Source organism: Pithys albifrons, chromosome 2 (genome assembly GCF_047495875.1).
Source record: "Pithys albifrons albifrons isolate INPA30051 chromosome 2, PitAlb_v1, whole genome shotgun sequence".
Lineage (NCBI taxonomy): Eukaryota > Metazoa > Chordata > Aves > Passeriformes > Thamnophilidae > Pithys > Pithys albifrons.
The window spans coordinates 60,759,989-60,780,225 of NC_092459.1; the positions used below are offsets into that span (position 1 = coordinate 60,759,989).

General features: G+C 40.2%; 1 protein-coding gene across 8 annotated transcripts in view; it reads right to left on the reverse strand.

The window, feature by feature from the left end:
* HIVEP2 (HIVEP zinc finger 2) overlaps positions 1–20,237 on the reverse strand; it is a 140,951-nt gene that overhangs the window by 102,248 nt on the left and 18,466 nt on the right. For 7 of the 8 annotated variants that reach the window (XM_071549204.1, XM_071549207.1, XM_071549205.1 and 4 more), the window contains one exon: positions 1,793–1,898. The gene's annotated coding sequence lies outside the window, so the exon portion shown is untranslated. Of the gene's footprint in view, positions 1–1,792; positions 1,899–19,390; positions 19,477–20,237 lie in introns of those variants that run through there. The other variant, XM_071549208.1, reaches the window with a different exon arrangement.

Below are 20,237 nucleotides of genomic sequence, written 5' to 3' on the forward strand. Positions count from 1 at the left end.
AAAATCACATTCTTCAAACCAGTTTTCCATTACCAATGCTCACACACACACCAAAACAACTTGCTCATAAAAACATGTGCCAAAAAATAATTCTGAATGTTTAAAAATTAATCCATTCAGAAGAAAGATAAGCAACAGAGAACCTTAATCCTAGATCCCTTCTGAAAAGGTGCTTAGATATGGATGACAGAGGAGACATCTGAACAAATACAAAAGGTCTGCAAAGGGTCATATTAATGGTATTTGGCCAGCACAGATTACTGAGGGTGGCTACAAAGGCATGCTAGAAGCCCCACTAGCATAAGCAGATGCAAAGCTCTCTCACTTCAGTGGGAGACATCTCCTCTGGGAGCTTCTCTTTGAAATGTTCAGCCAGATTTGGAAATCTTAACCGTCCAGCACACAGGCTAACCCAAATTGTGAATTGCTCTCCAAAAACCCACTACACTGACCAATGAAGCATGATCTTTCCCTTTCTGTTCCCTGTAAGACTTTATCTTGCTTTTGCCCTATAACATCACTGCTGCAGCAACAGATCATCCATATTTCTGACAAACATTGTCTTCAAATTTGCATATAAAACCACAGTGCATTAAACTCAGACAAATACTTTCAGAGCAAACAGTCATCTCCTCTCATCACTTTTTAACTTTTGAAGCTAGACAAGTACTTCAGTAATTGAGTCCTCTTCTGGCTATTTTGCCATTTCCTTGTAATTCTGTTTCACGCTTGTATCTTTTAATACTTAATCTCTATGAAGTGGCTAATTGGTAAAAAAAAAATCCATGCAGGGAACATTATTTTAACAGAAGTCTCAGGTGTTACATGCAGCGCAATTCAACTCCCATCAGCATGAAGAAACTTTTTTCCACAAGCTTCAGGGGGAGTTGCATTGGGGCCATAAATCAGATGAAGATGCTCCATGCTAACAGCTACGTGGTGTGCTATGAACTGCTTTAGAACATAAAACAATGATGTACCTACTCTCATAAAACCATATTGCCATGGTTTTACACAACCTGAGTGTGTGTTAACGATTTCAAGCCAGAACAGTAGAAAAGAAAAACATGCCAGCTATCACTGACCTTAGATTTTTGGCCTTGTAGGCCATAAATTGAATGGCTTCATTTCACCAGATGCAGATCTCAGTCTCCATTTCCTTATACAGTGTGAGGAAAAAAGGGTCAATATATGGATTTAATTCCTATTGAAATCTTGGTCAAAGATGGTGGGGGATGTAAAGATAAACATCAAGGGAATAACTGCCATCATCTGGCTGAGTTTGGTAAAATGGAGTCAATTTACACTTCTTTAGGGATTCACTGGTGTGTGACATTAATCTAATTTAGACTGACCAGAAACTGAAAATGGAATGAAGAAGGAAAGCAATTAAAGACATTTCCTAAATGCAAAAATAATACTGCTAAAAGTGCAGCAATACAGTTAAAGTACAGAACCCTTCTCGCTACTGCTACCACTCTCTCCTGTCTGAGGGAGAGAATAATCATCCATACATCAACATATCATCACTGTACCAGTATAACTTTATCCAAAGGAAACATTGGTAGAATGTTTCTACCAATACCTGTAAACAAATACATGTTCAAGTTAAAACAGTTCACTATTCTGCTTACAGACCAGGCCTAACAGATAAACACCTGCTGGAACAGCTCAGTGTAACTGGTTGTACATGTGGCTTAACATTTACTTAAATGACTTTTAGCACCTTTGCATTATTGTTTGTGTTATTCCAACAACCAATGGGTAATGTAAGATGCAGACATTCACATACCATATACTTATGAACAACTGGTTCCCAGAGATGTGGCAGTGATAACATTGTCATCGTATGATTCAGAGTAGCTCACTGTAGATCACATATCAGAAGAGGGTCCTTCCTGAAAAGATAACAAATCCTGATAGTAAGTTTATCATATGCAGAGTTTTACATCAAGCTCTGGTAACACATTTGTGCATTTTCGCATATTCCTCCTGTGCATTAGTAACAGGTCTGTGCTCTTTCCAGGCTCACAGAAAACACTATGCTGTTCACAATGGCAAGCAAAAGTGCCCTGCTGTAACCAAACTACTTTGGCCCACTGCTTCAGATCAGATTTCAGGCATGCTATCAAAGCAATGAAAACTAGTTTTCAATGTTAAACCAGAAGCTGTTACTGTCTGGTTGACAGATACAGAATTTCAGATTTCCCATTTGTCAGGTCCTTGGAAAGCATGTAATTCCTTTCACCATTGCATTGCCAGTTTGGCTTTACCTTTCTTCTTTTTTTCCCTTGTTTTTCTTTTTCTTTTTTTCCTTAACATTGAAAATCACTGATTTGGAGGAAGATGCATCAAGCTCTCTCATGAACTATTCTCTTGAGATTAAGGGGTCTTAAGTTATTTCCCTACTGAAGACTACAATCACCTTATTTATAATCATTTGATAATTTCAAATCACTTGCTGGCTGAGTCTGTTTTTAAATATTTTGGGAGGTAAACAATGCAGATATCAAAAATGAGCTTGCACTAGCAGCGTTGTCTTCAGTGACAGGACACATTGCAGCAAACAAACTTTCCAGTTTAAGAGCTGAAGAAGATTTTTTAGTAAAACTATTGGTAAAATCACAACTCATTGAAATAAATGTAGGTTCAGACAACCTAAACCTCTACAGCATTACATAAAGAAAACTCATTGGACTGTGCATCCCCATAAATAAGTGTTTGAAAAAAGAATTAAGAAAATCCTGCTTGTTAATTGTATTGACTCATGCTGTGAAGCATGAGGATGTGGATGAAGTTATAAAACACAGTTATTGATTCAAAAGGCAAATTAATTTGGTTCTCTTGATTTTGAAAATGTAAGTAATATGATTTACAGAATACTCAGAAATATACCAACACATGCAGGTACAGACACACCCAGAGAGATAAGAAGTCATACAAGAGATACAGCTGGGGCCTTATCTTTTTTAATCAAGCCTCCACAAAGAGAAGCTGAGCTTCCTCTACAAGCTGCATCTCATCCTACAGAAAGAGGTTTCCAAGAGGAAAGTCTAGTAAATAACAAAGAATTTTCAAGAAATTATTGGGTTTCAGCCACAGTTTACATATTTTAAATTACTCTAATGCTTCTCTGACTCTTCGTTCCTCCAAAGTGGCTTGGCTATGGCCTTTATTATGCTGCACTGACCAGCTACAACAACCTGCAGTTCACTAGCACATCTTCATTTGCTGCCACCTAAGTAAATCAGCGTCTCCTATATTTCATTGACAATTATAAGCACAAAACCATGTGAAGACTAACTTACAAAGAACACACTCCATCCAAAATAACAACAGAAAATTATTGGTGAAGGGTGCACTGCCCATACATGTGATGTTAAAATGTACTATCTAGCCTGCTCTGAAACAGTATAAATACAAGTAAACACACACAATCAGCATAGAGTAGTAGAGTAGTGCACATATAAGTCTCAGTATACACATACTTAAATGTCAGACTCTGAGGTGAGTTGCTGAGCCATAGCATAGGACCCAGCAGCAGTGAGGAAGACCGCGGAGCAGTGACTGCCAGCAGTGCCCAGAGGCAGCCCTGGTTGCACAGGGTTCTGCCATACCCCACTGCCAGGATTTCAGCTGCGCTCTCCTTCACTGGGAAGAGCCCCATCCCCACTGGGCAGGCAGGCAGCTTCCCTGGCCCTGTTGCCCTAGGCTGCTCCATTGGAATAGGCTGGCTGAGGATCAGGCTCTGTTTCATTCATTCACTCGCCTCTCCCTTCCAAGGCCAGCAGGAGCTCCTTCCTTCCCTTTCACTGACAGCCACCTCTGACTGCTCAAGCAACAGATGGTCACCAGGAAACTCCTGGAGGTCTGACATATGTGAATCCAGTGTTAACTGACATAGGGAAGACAGAGCAAAGGCATGTTGGCAGGGCTGCACCACAGGATGGGCAGGGGACTGAGTGTCAGATAGATCTGTTCTATTGAACTGCTTAAATTTTGTTTCCTAATAACTTTATTTCACCTACAAAAGCAATTTTTTCTCAACCCTTTGAAGGCTTAGAAAGAATCTTCCTTCCCAGAAAAATTATTTGTAGTGTCCTCCTCACAGAAGGATTAACATAGCCAACTGTCTTCAACAGAAAAATCCAGTAAGATGTGCAACACATTGTTTTTCTGCTTGTAGACTTATTGGGAGTAATTTAAATAATGTATCCCTAATGTTTGCACCTAATCATTTACCTTGTAAACTACTAGAACTTTTCAGTGAATAATTTATTTTAACATTTTTCCTTCTTTTTTTCTTGCTGCCTGTAACAGTACTGTTGGAAAATCAATTCATTTTAAGTCCTAAATCACACCATGAACTGAAAAGAATGATCATCAAGTAGCTACATTATGAACTGAAATATACAGCAACACATGGAACCAAGTGAAATGCAGTCTTTATCTCTAATGAATCAGTTCAAATCTAATTCAGGTTTGTAGCTGTCACCAGCTACTACTGCCTTCCTGCTGCTCAATGTCCTGTAGGAAATTAGTTTGTAATTCTCCCTTTGATTCCCTTTTGCTCAGATTCCTTCACTGAGTGTTTATCCTCTTCCTTGGCCAGGTCAAAGTCATGGTCCAGATTTTCAAGGCCACAAGTCATGCCCCATTTCAGAGCTTATTGCCTCTCTGCTCACAGTTGAGATGGAGGGATCTCAGAGACCATATAGGAGAAAGCCAAAACTGCTCAAAACAAAGTACTTCTGGTGGAGCAGGAGGCTCTAAGGAGCAACTGATACAAGTTGATCTAATTACTTGTGACTAACAACTTTCAAGACCTTTCACAAAGATCCAAACACTAAAGTCCCCAAAATACATATAAAAATTGCAAACAAATTCTAGAAGTACCTCTTTAAGGCAAAGTCTTTCTAGGTGAAGCAGAAGCATAGAAGCCATTGTGAAATTTCAAATTGGAAATTATAGGGGAGGTATTTAAGGATGTGGTTCTGGAAATTATGGAAATAACTAGTGTTGACTGGAATACACTGGGGACCCAGCAATTAAAATCTAAGTGGGAGAAAGACTGGGAACTAAATATACAGATCAATATAGTTGCTACAGAAAGAGAGAATGGTAAGAAAATACAAACAGTTCTTGTCCAAACCATTAATTTCCTATAGCCAGACAGTGGTAATCTCCAGCACTGTCAATTAAGACCTTCATTTTAAAAAGCAATGTTTTAAGGAAATACAATATTAGGCACTGTTAGAAAAATTAATGAAAGGTGAAATGAATTTTTTGCTCTCAACCTAACTCCATATATTTATGCTATCACTTCTTAAAACTGAGTCTACATGTTAGGGTTAGGGTTAGGGTCCTAAAGTTGCATTTATACATACTAAACTACAAATAAGTTACCTCTTACCCTAAGAACTCCTTTATTACAACAAAATACAGCACTGAAGAAGCATATATGCAATCTTTTGTATTGTAATATTCATATCAATGCACACAGCATAGTCACATCAACAGAGCTACAGTGGCATAACAAACAGGTATTTAGAAAGTCGCTATAAAAGCACTGCTTTGCTCCAGGATGTCTCTGGGTTTTATCAATTCTTTATCCAACTTCAATATATACTATTTGCTCATTTGAAAAATGAACAAGGACTTATGAAATGGACAAAGCAGCTAAAACAAAGGCTTATATTGATTATACACAAGCATCAAATAGTTTAATAAAATCAGGTCAGGAGGTCTTAAGCCTCAAAAGCTCTGCAGATACGTATAATAGAATGTATTTCATTATTAATTTTTTTAGAAACTATAGCTTCTAATTTCAAAAAAATGTACCTGTTAATAGCTATCAATTAATCTGAGTCTCAAGTATTACTTTCCTGGCACCTTTTTCTCTGTTTTACAACTTCAGTATTGTTTCAGTAAAAGTGAGAAAGTTGGTATTTATTTCTCTCTGGCATCAGAAGCTACATTACAGTTACAAGTGCACTTGTATATTTTCCTATGCAACACAAAGAACGGATTGCTGAATTAACTGCCTGAAAAATACATCAGACTGACATCCATGCAGACTGAAACCCTTCTCTCTGTACAGAACAAGCACAGTGCATGCTGATGATGCAAGCCTCTTCTCAAATCATCTCTCCCCATACACTCCAGCTATTCTTTGAAGGAATATGAGCAATAGTTTCTCAGTAACTGGGAATTACATTGCTGATAACGACAATTAACTTCTGCATTTGTAAGGTCTAAATACAAATGAGTCACATCAACAAGTGGGAGGGCAATCAGGAAGAGAACGAGAGAAAGAAAATGCAGCTGCAAACAGGGGGTAAGCTGCAGCAGGAGATTCCACAGTGATGCACAACAATCTGTCACCTAACAGCATCAGGGAATTTAGAAACAGGAAATTGAAGGCGCTCCCTGGCAAAAAGCTGCACAAAGGGAATGAAGGACATGCCAGAGCTCTACAGAAAATAAAGCATGAAAATCTCCAGATGAACTATTTTTTCTTTTACTTTCTTTGACAAACTGCACAAAGAGCATTTAAAATAAATACTAGTTAGATTGTCCCTGACATGATAGATTCCACAAGCACCACCTAATTAATCAAATATATTGTTCTTTGTCATTCTATGACTTGCTCTGACCTCTCTTTTTTGACTGATCCTTTTTTTTTTAATTCTGCCCCTTATTTTCATAAACGTTTGTGATCACAAAATATATTGAGAGTGACAGACAGTAAACATTACTGGAGGCTGTTGCACTTGGACTGTGATGTGGAGGATCATTCCGAGGCGGGTATATGAGCTCAGAGTTAGAAGGTCACTCCAATAACCATCCCTGCAAAGATCAACGCTTTTTAAAAACAACCTCCAACAATATCAAGATCCAACACCAGGACAATTTCACAGTAATTTCTATTTCTATTCTAGCCACAGTAATGAAACCTGAATTTCAGAGAACAAGTCATTAAACAGAGAATATTGTCAAATGCAACAAGTAGATGCTGCGGATATGAAAGCACAGGAAAAAACACCCCATTCCCTAACATCCCAAGTACAGGTGAGAGACAGAAGACAGACAGCCAATCTAGAAAAGCACAAAGAGATTTGATCCCTAATCAGAGACAGAAAACCATCTGAGACTCTGAAAGACAGAATTAAATTGGCTTAGTACTATATTCAAAAATGAATTTAATTAGCTGACATTAAGCAGGATAAGTTTGCAGTACCATGTTGCTCTGACAAGCTGTCTCCAGTAGGGTAAGTGGAAGGTAAAATCTTATTTTTCAGGATGAGATTACGGCTGTGCACTGAGACAGAAGGTAATGGCACGTCTGCTGAGGGCAGCTGAAACTTGGAGCTGGACATTTCATCTCACACTATAAAAGGATGGTATGTGATAGACAAGCCAGAAATGCGAGTTTCAGATTCTGCACATTTATTCATATGGCTGTGCAGCTTCATCTCTTTCTGCTGTTGCCACTGATATGAAGAGAAGAGCCTCGGTGTATAATGTCTGCCAGGACCACTTTCTTCAGTTTCTCTGTGAGAGGGGTCCCCTGGAAAGACTACAATACCTTAGGTGCAATTTATTTATTTTTGTTTATAAGAGAGTATGTTGGTCCTTGGTTGGAAAAATAAGGTCTGTGCAGGAGATGGTTTCTGTGCTAATCAGGCAGGTTGCCACATCTGTCAGCTGCTGCACATCCACTGAGTATTTTATAGGGTCACCCAAGCACCCCTGCTCTGCTAGCAACATCTATCAAGATTTCTGCTGCCTTCTCTACATGGAATACAACCTGCACACCACAGTACAGTCTGCAAGCAGAGAGGTGGTGTTTGACAGAGAATAAAAGTAAACACAAAATATGGTCAAAATCTAGAAGCAGATAATGACAACTGAAAAATCAATGGTAAAACACATAGCAAATACAAATTGTTTCCACAAGGAAGACTTGGAGAGAGTAACACATTTCAAAGCAAGAGCCCTGTACATATGAAACTTAACAAGCCTTGCCTTCTCATGCCTCTTTCCATATACCTATAAATTTAGGTCCAGGGAAAGGAATCTCACTGTCAGTGCTAGAAATTCTGCTTATTTGCAAAGCAGCCACATGCATCTCAGGCTGTGACCAGGAAAGCCATTGCCCACATCACTTATACTAATATCTCAGCTCCATCACACCAGAACTAAGCTAGAGTTACCAGAAAAGACAGAAAGACTTTGTCCATTCCCATTAGCAAGTCATTAAGGAGGTGTTCCTCCATCACATTACATAACTGCACAGCAATATAAGCTCTCAATTTAGGCTGGCAGTGCTCTTCTTCCTCCTGCGACTCCTCTCACCAGGACTGTATTTAGTCTGTATGACCTTGTGTAGCAGTTCATAGATTTTAAGTGCAAGCACAACACACCGCGTGCCCTTCTCTGGCACCACATTAATCACCCTATTTTAATGACTTCTACTGATAAACCACCCTATGTACCTAACTCTCCTCCCCAGCGGCTGCATCCACAGCAATAAATGAAACGTGTCCTTTCCCATACACTGCCACCATGTAATGCACCAGTAGAGACAAAGCCACTGAGAACCTCACCTGACAGCTAGAGGTGAAAGCCAGCAGGGATCAAGAGACCCCAGCTTTACTGGCCATTTGACAGGTGATCCTGAATCTCTCCATGTTTTTTCATACAGAACAATCCTATTTATTTTCAACTATAATAAGAACCACAGATACAAAATACCACTTTTTACTGGTATATATCTACACCATCTATTACTATACATAACTACAGAGCAGAACTACCTTCAACTAAACAAACATAGCTACAAACAGAGAACATATGATTTTGTAGTATTATTTCTTAATTATTTCACTCCCTTCAAGGAAACTCAAGTCCACAGCTGAGCACAAATAAAGACACAAGATCTTTATGATAAGCAAAACAATGGCCTCACATGACCGAACGAAAGCACAGGATACTACCCCCCTAAGGGTAGAAATCTCCGTATTCCAAAACTTCCTTTCAAGTGCTCTGAATACATTACTAAACAAAGAAACAAGAAATTCACTTTTGCAAGGCAGTAACATTTTTTAAAATAGTGGCATCTGACATTATTCCATAAATCTTCCCCAAAATCAATGTGCTTTATGTCAGATGGGACCTTTAAACTTGAGAATAAAACAAATTTAGGTCTGAATCGTAACACAAAGATGCATGTAATAAACTAAATATGTCAAAATCTTCAGTGGGAAAAGGTTTGCTGAAGGTTTAACATGGAGCTAAAGGCACACACAGCTTTGCAAGATTGACCTCTGTGATGGTAAGTGATGTATGGTGCTGGGAGTGCCACCAACTCATAGTACTTGAGAAACAGACTGAGTTCTTAGCTGCCACAGATTTCATATCTGACCATGGAGGGCATCCCACAATCTGTCTCTGTCTTTGATCCCTGTGATAACAATTTTTTCCTCTCTTCATCTGTCAGATACTTAAATTGTAAATGCAGAGTGTCTGAATACGTAAATGCAAGGAAGTCTACATCTTCATAGAAGCCTTTATATGCTAGCACATGAAAAATAATAGTCATAGTAACAAAAAATCACTTACATCACAAAATTCCAACATTTTCACATAGCTTCTTATCCAGAAAGTCTTCTCAAAGGAATTAATTCTGCCTTCCTCACAAGATGCCTTTTGTAACCTTGTTTCGTACATTAAAAAAAAAACAACCTGCAATCACATACTGTGTGTAATGTCACGCCTGTGTCTGTCTTCCCTTAATAATTCTCTAAAGATATTCAACAAAGAGGTAGCAGTCTCAAAATTACTCAGTTGCCAGAAGTTCCTTCCAATTCTGACTTGTGCTCAGGACAAGAGAGAGATGGTCAGCATTTGCATTAAGGGAAAAACCTTCCATATTGAGTCAGAGTGCAGAATCTGCAGATAAAACAGATGTACTGAGATGCAAAACCATGTAAAAAGCTGAAGTTCACAACTACAGGTGCACCCATATGGCTAAATAAAAATGGGATAGGAAGCAAGTTTGAGCACTGGAACGCACTGCTCAGTAACTTGCCTTCTCTATGTTCTTGGACTGCTCCAACTGCTTCCTCACAGGACAAGCCTGCTGTCAGAAGGGCTGGCTGAGCAGCATGGATATGACCTAGGCATGGTGACCTGGCTGTCAGTTCAAGTGCTAGACTTTTGCCTACTTCTACACAGCAGCTCAAACACAGCCAGGGACTGCATTAAAAAGACAGGCACCAACAGGAAGCTGAGGTTCATGATTTCTGACGCACACTGAAAAATCAGAGGCATTTTCATAGTGCATCTGGTGCATGCAGTACTGAAGCAAAAAACAGGGGTGTGGGAAGGTTCTCAAACATACACACATAGCATTGCCTCACAGTGATGCCTCGATGACCCTCTGTGCTGCCACTCTTCCATCTTTGACTTGAATTTGAAAGTCAGTGCCGTAAGTCAAGATTTAGAAGCAAGCGGGTGGTATCTCCACTAGAGCTCTTAATGGAGCTAAGCTTTGCTGCCTGGCATGTGGCTGCTTCAGACTGAGTGCCCAGTCCTCCCCACAGCCCTTTGCCATCATTCATGTCCCTCCAGGATGGGTAATCCCAAATAGTCTCTTCCAAGTCTTGTATTATTGCCACAAAAATTTGCAGACTGCAGACATCAGTTAGTTCCCTACACTCCCTATCCCCACTACTCTACTCATACATTTAAAAATAGCAACCTGTGCATACTTCCAAACTTTAGCACCTTTACATTCAGGGGACAAATCAATAAACAGTACATACAGTTACAGAAATATGTATCACCCAGAAAGGGTTATGAAAATGCTCACTCCTTTACAGTCCTCTACTCACAAATGTCCAAGATTGAAATTGGGTAACAGAAAGATCTATGACATCTTTAAGCTTCTTTGAAAATATCAAGTAAATACTGGACAATGTACTACTGACTCTACCAGAACTCCATAGCTATATTAATCATAGCTTCCTTTTAGTGGTCCTTTCATTCACTGTTTCCAGCAGTGCTTTACCCTGAGACTTTCTTCTCACATTCCAGCAACATTGCAACAGGGGTCTTACCACCTGCTTCTAGATTCACAACTGCACTACTTTTATTTAATGACCTGACAAACAGAGGAAACCAGCGTTGCCCTCTGATCCAAGTATTTAAGTTCAGGAGCTAGTTATTTCCTTGTCAAATTCTGGAATTTGTCAGTTGTTCTCTGTGGGATTATCCCTAGCCAAAATCTTGTCCTCAAAATACTTCTATATGGGGAGAAACCTGCTATATCAGGACTTTCCTCTGAGTGATTCACCTCCTTTACCCAATCTCAGAAAGAGATATCTGTAGGACTGGGAATCTGTGCACAGGTATTCATGGAATCATCGGGGTCACAAAATGATCTGTTAAGGAATGGTCACCTAACAAATGCTCCCATGCCAGGGACCTTCAGTTTCCAAGGAGATGGTTTAAAGATTCAAGTGAATCTTTGGAAATGCTAAATTGCTGAAAAGAGACTGGGATAAAAGCCTAGGGTTCAGGGAGAGGAAACAGAAGTAAACTCAGCTGCTCAGCAGGTAACTACCTGTGCTAAACGCTTTTCTGTTCATACTGAACAGGACTGGTCACTGCTTATAGGAGCTACTCTAATGCAGGGCATGAACCCTTACAGGGGAGTGATGAGGAATAAAGACAGATGTCAGCACTGAATTTCTCATCAACAAAGATCTATGTCCCAGCTATCTGACCATAATGAGATGGACAGTTTGTATTTGTGATCTCTATCTCACTGGGAAAAGGCTACAAAGCTCACATTGCCTGAGTGTTTCCCATGGAGTTTTCCAGAGAGGATACAGTGCAGCATATGAAAAATCCTGAAGCCCTCAATGAGAAGACACTGCTTTGAAAATGATGGGAGAAAAGCCTGAAAGCTGTAACAGTTGTAAATACACATACACACACCACCCTGAGTACCCATTACAACTACAAAGACAAATTTCCAAACCTGAAATGATATGATATTGTCTCTCTAGTTCTGTCACAATTGGCTGTTTTAGCAAAATGTAGCAATGAAACTAAAATAAACAACACCGATGAACTTCACTGCTATCCTGTGGAAAAGTAGTGTGCCTGTCAGTAAATACGTTTGTGCTACTGCCACTGCAACACATGAAAGTCTGATCAAGCAGGTGAATTATAACCAGCAGCATTGGAATTATAATCTTATTTTGCTGTAAAAACTAAAAAAAAAATTAAAAAATAAAGGCTGTATTTTGTTATACAACACATATTTGTGTCATAAATTATATCCAAACACATCTAGATGTTGATGATACTTCAAATATACTGTGTAATGAAAAATACGATGAAATGACTTTTGAACTAATTTATTACTTATTATCATATTTGATAAGAAAAAAGATACTATATTATCAAGGGTATTGTATTTTGAAAGCAGTCATTTCTTTCCACTACCAGTTTCTAGCATCCTGCTTCCATTTCTGCAGTTTAGGTAACTCAGAGTTTCATCTGTTGGTGGGAGGGGAAAGATTTGAGTAGCTACAAGTGCAACTATACAAAATGGCTTATAGTTGAAAGACAGATGACAGCGTGAAGCAACACATAACCAGAATATTTCAGAAGTCTAAAATTCTTCTTCCTATTGATATAATATGGACAACAGATGGGTTTTTAAATGCAGCTCTTGATACAACTTTGCATGTGAGAAGGAAAATAATTTGGAGTTCACAGGAACAGGAGCAGATTGTTCTGTGGATCCAGTTGGTGTCATACTAAACCCATAAATTCTCCTGCAAAATACTGTAAGCAGAACAGCAGGAGTCCCAAATTTCCCCACACTGGCTCCAGCTCAATAAGCCATTTCTATTTGCAAAGTATATAAGCATATACTTAACTTCAGGAGCACGTGTAAGACCCAGTGATTTCATTATGACTTAGGAATCTGCATGAAATTAAAGTTTCACTTAAGGGTTTTGCTAATCAAGTACCAGATTCATCTGGCAGTTATTAACAGGCTTTATTTTTCACTGGGTCCGTATGTTATGTTTTCCCCTCACCACAGCACTTCTTTCATTTGCTCAGTGATGCACTCACCCAATGGGCCAAGACCGGCCTAAGCACCTGTGCTGGTTTGAAGGTGAACCAGCAAGGGAAAATGAACTCACCACGAGAGAGATTTTAAGTCAGAGCTAAAATTTAATAATAATATTACAATAACAACACTGATACACAAGGGAAATTGCTTTCAACTCACAATACCCCAGCAGTATAACCCAGTGTCCTGGGGCACAAACCCAAGGGGGGTTTGTTTGCCCTTGTGCTGAGACCCCTGTGGCTCCCCCAAGTCCAGAGCAAAAGGAAAAGAAAAACCTGTTGGTGCAGGCGAGGGCTGTGGTCTGGGCGAGAGTGGTGATCTCCTGCTGTCGAGGTCCTGCTGCTGCTCTGGATCCGACGAGAAGGTTCCCGAGGTCTTCTTACCCACCACTTATGTACCCTCAGGGAGCACTCAGTCCCTCCCCCTGGGCAGGGACTCACACAATGGGTGATTAACTCTGGGAGCCAGGGGTTGTTGAGCTGTTGATGGCCCATTGGCAGCTCCGCCCCCCTCAGGCTGGGTGTGAAGTGATAATGGCTCCCTGGGCAGCTGCTGCTAATGGCCCATTGTCCTTGGGGAATGAATAGAGGGGGTGGAATACACAGGTTTGATCACCACCACACAGGGTTAGCTGGTCCCTCCAGCTGAACTAGGACAGCACCACACAGGAGGCATCCAAGCAATGAAGGACAAGATGAGCAGACAGGACTTCAAACATGCAGGAGAACGACCCACGTGCACCAGAAACACCATTTTCAACACAGAGAAAAGCAAGACAGGACAGTATCAAAAGCTTATTAATCACTTTAATTACTCTTCCTGCTTAAGTCTGAAACTAGCAAACCAAGGGAGGGGAAAAACCCATAGGGGAGAGAAGACAAGGCTGCTCATGACCTGCCTTCTCTATAAGGTCCAAGCCTGACCACTGGGACCCAGATAGCTGAAAACAGTGAGGCATCACACTGTCATGGCATCGCCCACTCTGACCTACCAGAGCAAGATAGTGAAAGACTATCAGCTCTGTGCATGTAGCAACAAAAATTAACATTTTTCTAAACACAGCATTTAAACACCTGGACCCAGGTCTATGCATGCTGCTCTTCTCTCATGCCTTAGAATCTTAGTCAGACTATTTTCTCTCTACTTAAGTAAAGAAGACAGAACTGACATCAAAGCCACATGTAGCCTGACTTTTGTGATGACTTCTATGTTTAATAGCAAAAATACTCCAAGCAGAGGTGCTCATAGTAAATTGCACAACTATCAATCACTCTAAGAATGGTCATTTTAAAGCAGACAAAACAAAACAAAACATTAAGGTTCAAATCCCATAATCAGTTTTAGCACAACACCCCTATTGGCTCCCTATGGCAGAGTACAGCATCTGTCTACAAGACATCTCTGTAAAATAAGGAAGTGGAATTGGCACAACGAGAATACTGCACAACACTGATATTGTTGTGCCTCACTCATATTCTTGAATATAATTCACATGAAAATCAGTGTAATGTGTTGTGAATCTTAGCCCAAACTCATGAATTGTGTAGCAGAACCAGGAATTGAACCTATGGGTACCGAGTTCCTGCCTAGCCTGCTAGTCACCAGACCATACTTCCTTAGCTAGAGAACTAAAGTAAATATATATAGTCAGCGATGTACTGCTGAGCTTGAGTGGTCACACATCAGACAGTAAAACATGCCACCATATACTCAAACGTGTATTCCATGCAGATGACACTGTAATTTCTAGTTCTGATGCAAAGCATTCCAGTGTCAAGTGCAAACACATGGATTAAGAGCAGTTTTACAGATGGATAAAGATACATTGAAGCACTGAGTGTTATTTTAGTTTTCAGAGTATCTTTACAAAATGCTTGCAAAAAGTTGTCCTTACCATTTTGAATCTACAAGAATGACATGTTAGAGGAAATTAAAAACTTGCTTTCTTGCTAATGCAACCAGGCAACTTACTGCATGCAGTACGCCAGCAAAAGGGACTTGCTGCAGAAGGAATTGAACTGGCACAACCACAACAGAAAGGATTTTAATCTACAAGTACTGCCCTGTGGAAAGCAACTGCACAAGCAAGCATGCTTCACGCAGATAAACCAAATCTTTCATGTTACACACAGAAAAACAATTCCATTCACAAAGAAAACCTTGCTATAAACATCTCCAAAGTTTGGGAAGGTTCAAAGCCAGGGCCAGCTGAGGCAAAGTCAGTACACATATTTTTGTATGGTAAAATCACTTCTCTGCAACAGAAAAGGGTGTTGTATTTGTGATACAAAAAACCTCAAGCAACATGTTTCTTTACCATGTCATGGCAACAACCACTCCAACGTTGAACTCACCTTCGTAAGACTGATGGTGCAATCAACACAATCCCATGGCTGGCTAGCCTTGTCTACAACTGAACGAAACCTTTTGCTTCTCATCCCCACAGAGAGCAGAGCCATTATGACTCGTGATCTGTCTGTCCCAAAGCAGTGGCACGTTCACTGAGGGACTGGCTGAGCGGTAGCAGGACTGCAACAAGCACAATCACAGGAACCAGGCAAATGCTTTCAAATCCATTCCTGTGACAAGGAGCTAAGACCACACAGGTCAAGTTACATATAATACAATTTTCAGTATTACCTAGGGGCCAATTTCACACACTAAACAACCTGAGGAGGCCACAAAAAGGTTGTGCTTCAGCAACACAACCTGTAAAAAGGGTGGCCATTGCATGGCTCCATACCAAGGCACACAGTACAACCAGAGTGAAAAGAAAATAAGCCTGCAGTAAAGAGAAGATTTTGTTAAAACTCTCACATCCTAATCTTTATTCTATCAGTCTTACTGTAAATTTATTTGGTTTTTGTTGTTTTGAGTTTTTATTTTTAATGCTTCAATCTGCTAAGAAAAGTCTTCTTGCAGATGGACTGGTAATGAAATACAAATAAAATCCTTAACATGAAAAATATAATGCACAGCATATTTTTGTCCTTTACTTATTTAATCTTAATTTGCACCTAGTCATCTTCATGCTGAGTATCTCATTTGATAAAATAATTAGTGTAAATTAAATTTCACCTTTTTTAACAGGCAAAAATGGCAAAACTGAGTTGGTAATTGTTTCCAGCTTTGCCACAATATGAGAACAACTTGATAACCTGACAACACTTAAGGGTATGAATGGACAAGATGCATGGGCTTTTAACAAAAGCAAGGAAAATGGAACTGTGTACAGCAACTTGCAGGGCAAGAAATCCCTCTCCGCAGAGCCTTATGACATGGGCCAGTAACCTCTGAAGATCTATTCAAAGACCTCAGAACGTGAGAGTTTACTCCTGAGCAAGTAGCTGTCTGCTCATACACAGAAATACACCTCCTCCTTGCCTGTGCATCAGCTCCACTCAAGGCAAGTAACTTTCTTTCACCCAGCAGCCACATGCTTACCCTATTCTGGTTGCAACAGAAATTGCACCAGAATCAAGACCAGCCCACCCCTCCCACGGCAGATGGTTAACAATCCTTGCTTTTCAGGAGCTCCAATCCCAACTGTTCATTCGCTGTGGCACTGTCCCATTCCCACACAGCCCCAGCTCACCCCCAATCTCATTCTCCAGCTCAACCCCTGGCAGCCCTCAGCCCACCTGTGGTCACCCCCAGCAAAGGCCAGCAGGCAGAGGGTCTCACTTGACAAGGCAAGGCAGCAGGCAGCCACAACCACCCACTCTGCAGCTATGCTCATCTCATCAACTCTATGAAAACATGGGATGAAAACTCACATGATGCTCTCTTTGACCCTTCTGGCTTTACAAGCTTGTCACAAAGCCACAAGAACTTCTCATCCAAAAGAGTAAGGGAAACTCAAATAAAGGACACTCAAACCCTCCTAAGCAAGCACATCAGAAAAGTGCGCTCATGCTACCAGCAATTGCGTGAACAAAAATTTCAACCACTTTGTATGATGTCCCTACATAATGTTCATCTGCATTAAGAAACTCATGGAGTTGCAAAAAGGACATATCTAAAGTCAGACAAAATCCACTACAGAGTCAAAAGTAAAAAGTATTGGAGTTGATACAAACAGAAAGTATTTGATGAACTCTAATTTTGGTTGTCATCATGAAGATTCAGGAAAACATCTTCCTTCACCTACAAGGTCTTCGGCATCCTTACATGCTGCTATTTAGATTTCCAGCTTTAAGCTTCTGCTGCTGTAACATGTGATTACACACAATTAAGTGAATTCAGTACAATAAATGAAATTACTCCTGAAGACTGAGATTTATTGGAAATTTTCATTAGGAAAAGCAAGTTTCTTCTGAAGAATGTTACACTGACAGTCCAAGAGAAATCCTGCATTTGCTTGGAAAAAGGACATAACAAGAGCAACATGGTCCACTTCCTTATAGGGCCTTTTTGACATTCCTGGGCCATGACCCGAATGGCCTCCTGTGTGAGAAAATACATGTTTCCGTCTGTTCACCTCCTCCTCCTCTCCATGCTGAGGTTATCAGCAGTGGTACTACAGCAGTGGCACACAGATGCAACTCTTTGTCACTGCAACATCTCAGCTGCTGTCCCTACCAACTGTGTTCATATGCACATACAGGAGTGTAGAAGACCATTAATACCAGCACTCATTTATGACCATTTGTTGTAAATAACAATAAAATATCAAAATACAGGAGTTAATAACCCTATGCCACAGTGTACAGCTATTTCATTTTATTGACAAAAAAAGCAAAATACAGAATTATTTGGTCAAAATGAGAGGGAGAAGGAGAGTTTGAAGGTAACTTCAGGAGCACTAAACCATTCCTTTCCAAAAAAGCCATTATTCCCATTCCTTACCTAGAGATCTCTTATTCTTGCACCTTTATCTCCTGACATTATTATTACTTAATATTTGTATCCATGCCACTAAAGTAAAAAGTCATCCAAGGCTTAACAACTCAGCATGACTTTGATGATCAAACCTAAGTAACAGCAGAGAAAATTGTCAAGGAAATATTATTAAAGGAAAAATTAACTAAAAATCAATTGCTTTTATTCTAATGCATTCATATAATCACTTGCCTCCCTTTTCCATAAACTGGTTTTAAAATCTCCTGAGACAGAGGACTGTTGTGTTGCACACATGCCTAACAATCCTATAGGGGTATATTTAAAAGATTTATATAACTTGATGAGCTGTGATTACCCCTATAAATGTTGGGTTTTTTCTTTTACATGTGAAATCACCCCATTTAAGGGATTTCCCTCACTTGTTATTTTACAATGCTTTTCTGGAGGAAAGACACGAGCAGGGTGGGGGGAATTTGGCATGCATGTATACAAAACCCTCAAGAACTACTCATGCCTGAGCAAATTCACCCTTCTGTCTGTTAAACACTCCCATCCCAAGGCTTTGCTTCAGGATGCATCCTTATAACAAATAGCTGGACCTTGTGTGTACAGCTGAGAGTACCAACACACAGCATTTAATTTCAAAACCCAGTCATATCCTATTCCACAAAAGGTTGAGCACCATTATTTCTTTGTCTGTCTTGCTTTTTCCTCCTTGCAAGCATCTCACCAGGCATGATTCATGTTACGTAACTCCAGCTTGTTAAAAACAACAGTTATGTAGCTAGGTAGTATGATAGATTAATGAGGTAAATGCTGAAGTTGCTTATTACTGAACCAGACAAAAGCTGTTCCTTAAATAATACGCCTATGCAACATTAAACAAAAGAACAAGCAACTGCACCAGCACTGTTTACATTCAAAGTTAAATAAATCTTTCAAATTCAGGATACCATCCTCTAGACTAGTCAGTGCCTCCTTTCATGCCACAATATGCAAACTCCCTATGGCATATGTGCTTTATTTTTTAAAAGTGACCCACCCCCCCAATCATTATAAAATAGCAGTTGTATATTGAATCAGTTAATTTCACTGACAAGAATGCTGTATTGCTTTAATGTTCTGGCTGACTGTGCTGAGATAAAATCCTCCTCCCTGAGCTAGCTGCAAAATGCTTGTGTTTTGCAAATAACCATTTTTACTCATAACCCTGTTTTGGTTACGCAGTGTAAAAGCAGCAGCTGGAGAGGGTTAAACAGGCTTCCTTTCAATGCTCTGCAAGAAGCAAGCCTCTGTATTCCAGCACGACAAAGAAATTTGTTCAGGCCCCTTATATTTAGCATTATTCAGCACTATTGGGACCATATTCCAGGATCCCTCAATGCCCACCTGACAGTGTGTCCTCTGCATTACAGAAGTGATATGGTTTCCCCAAGGCAAATCATCACCTGACCATCCTGGCCTTTGCAGCTGAGCTGTGTCTAGTGACATGCTCTATGGAGCAAGCCATTGCCACATAGCTGTATTCTCTTCTCAGTCACTTCTCCGGGAGACTTAAAAAAACAAAAACAAAAAAAAAAACAAAACCAAAGCCTGTATTTGTAGCATCACCACGACAGCAGAGCAATAGCAGGTGACTGGCTGTCCCAGGGAGGAGGCAGCAGCAGTGGGGCCCTGTGTGAGCACCAGCTAGCTGCAGAGCCCAGACCTGAAACTAGGTCTCAGCCCACTCGACTGCAGGGGAAGGGAAGGGAAAAAAAAAAAAAAAAAAAAAAAAAAAAGGCAGCAGCACTTTCTCAGCGCAGGAAGAAGGGGAGGCCACGAGCGTTTCCTGTTGTGCAGCTGAAACAAGCAAAGACGTCATTACACTTACGCTCCCTCAGGGTGTCAGCAGATTGAGGGCCAAAGTTCAGTCATTTCCAATGCACCGCAAGGAGGGAGGCTTTGGAGGAGAAACCAGCAGTGGCTTTATTGCTAACAGTGTTCTCTGCACTTGCATAGCAAAACAGCTAAGCAGCATGTTACCAGGCTCAGCTGCAAAGTATCCTATGTGACTAGAAACAATATTTGCTCAGGAGCCGTGCTGCTCGTGTTTTTCTTGTACAGCTTGTGTAAGAATATTACTGCAATATAGAAGTAGAATAAAATATTACTACAATATCAAAATGCACAAAGCTCTCGCTCCAGCCCATACTTCTGCAAGCACCTGGAAATCAAGCCTTACATAGCTTTGGAT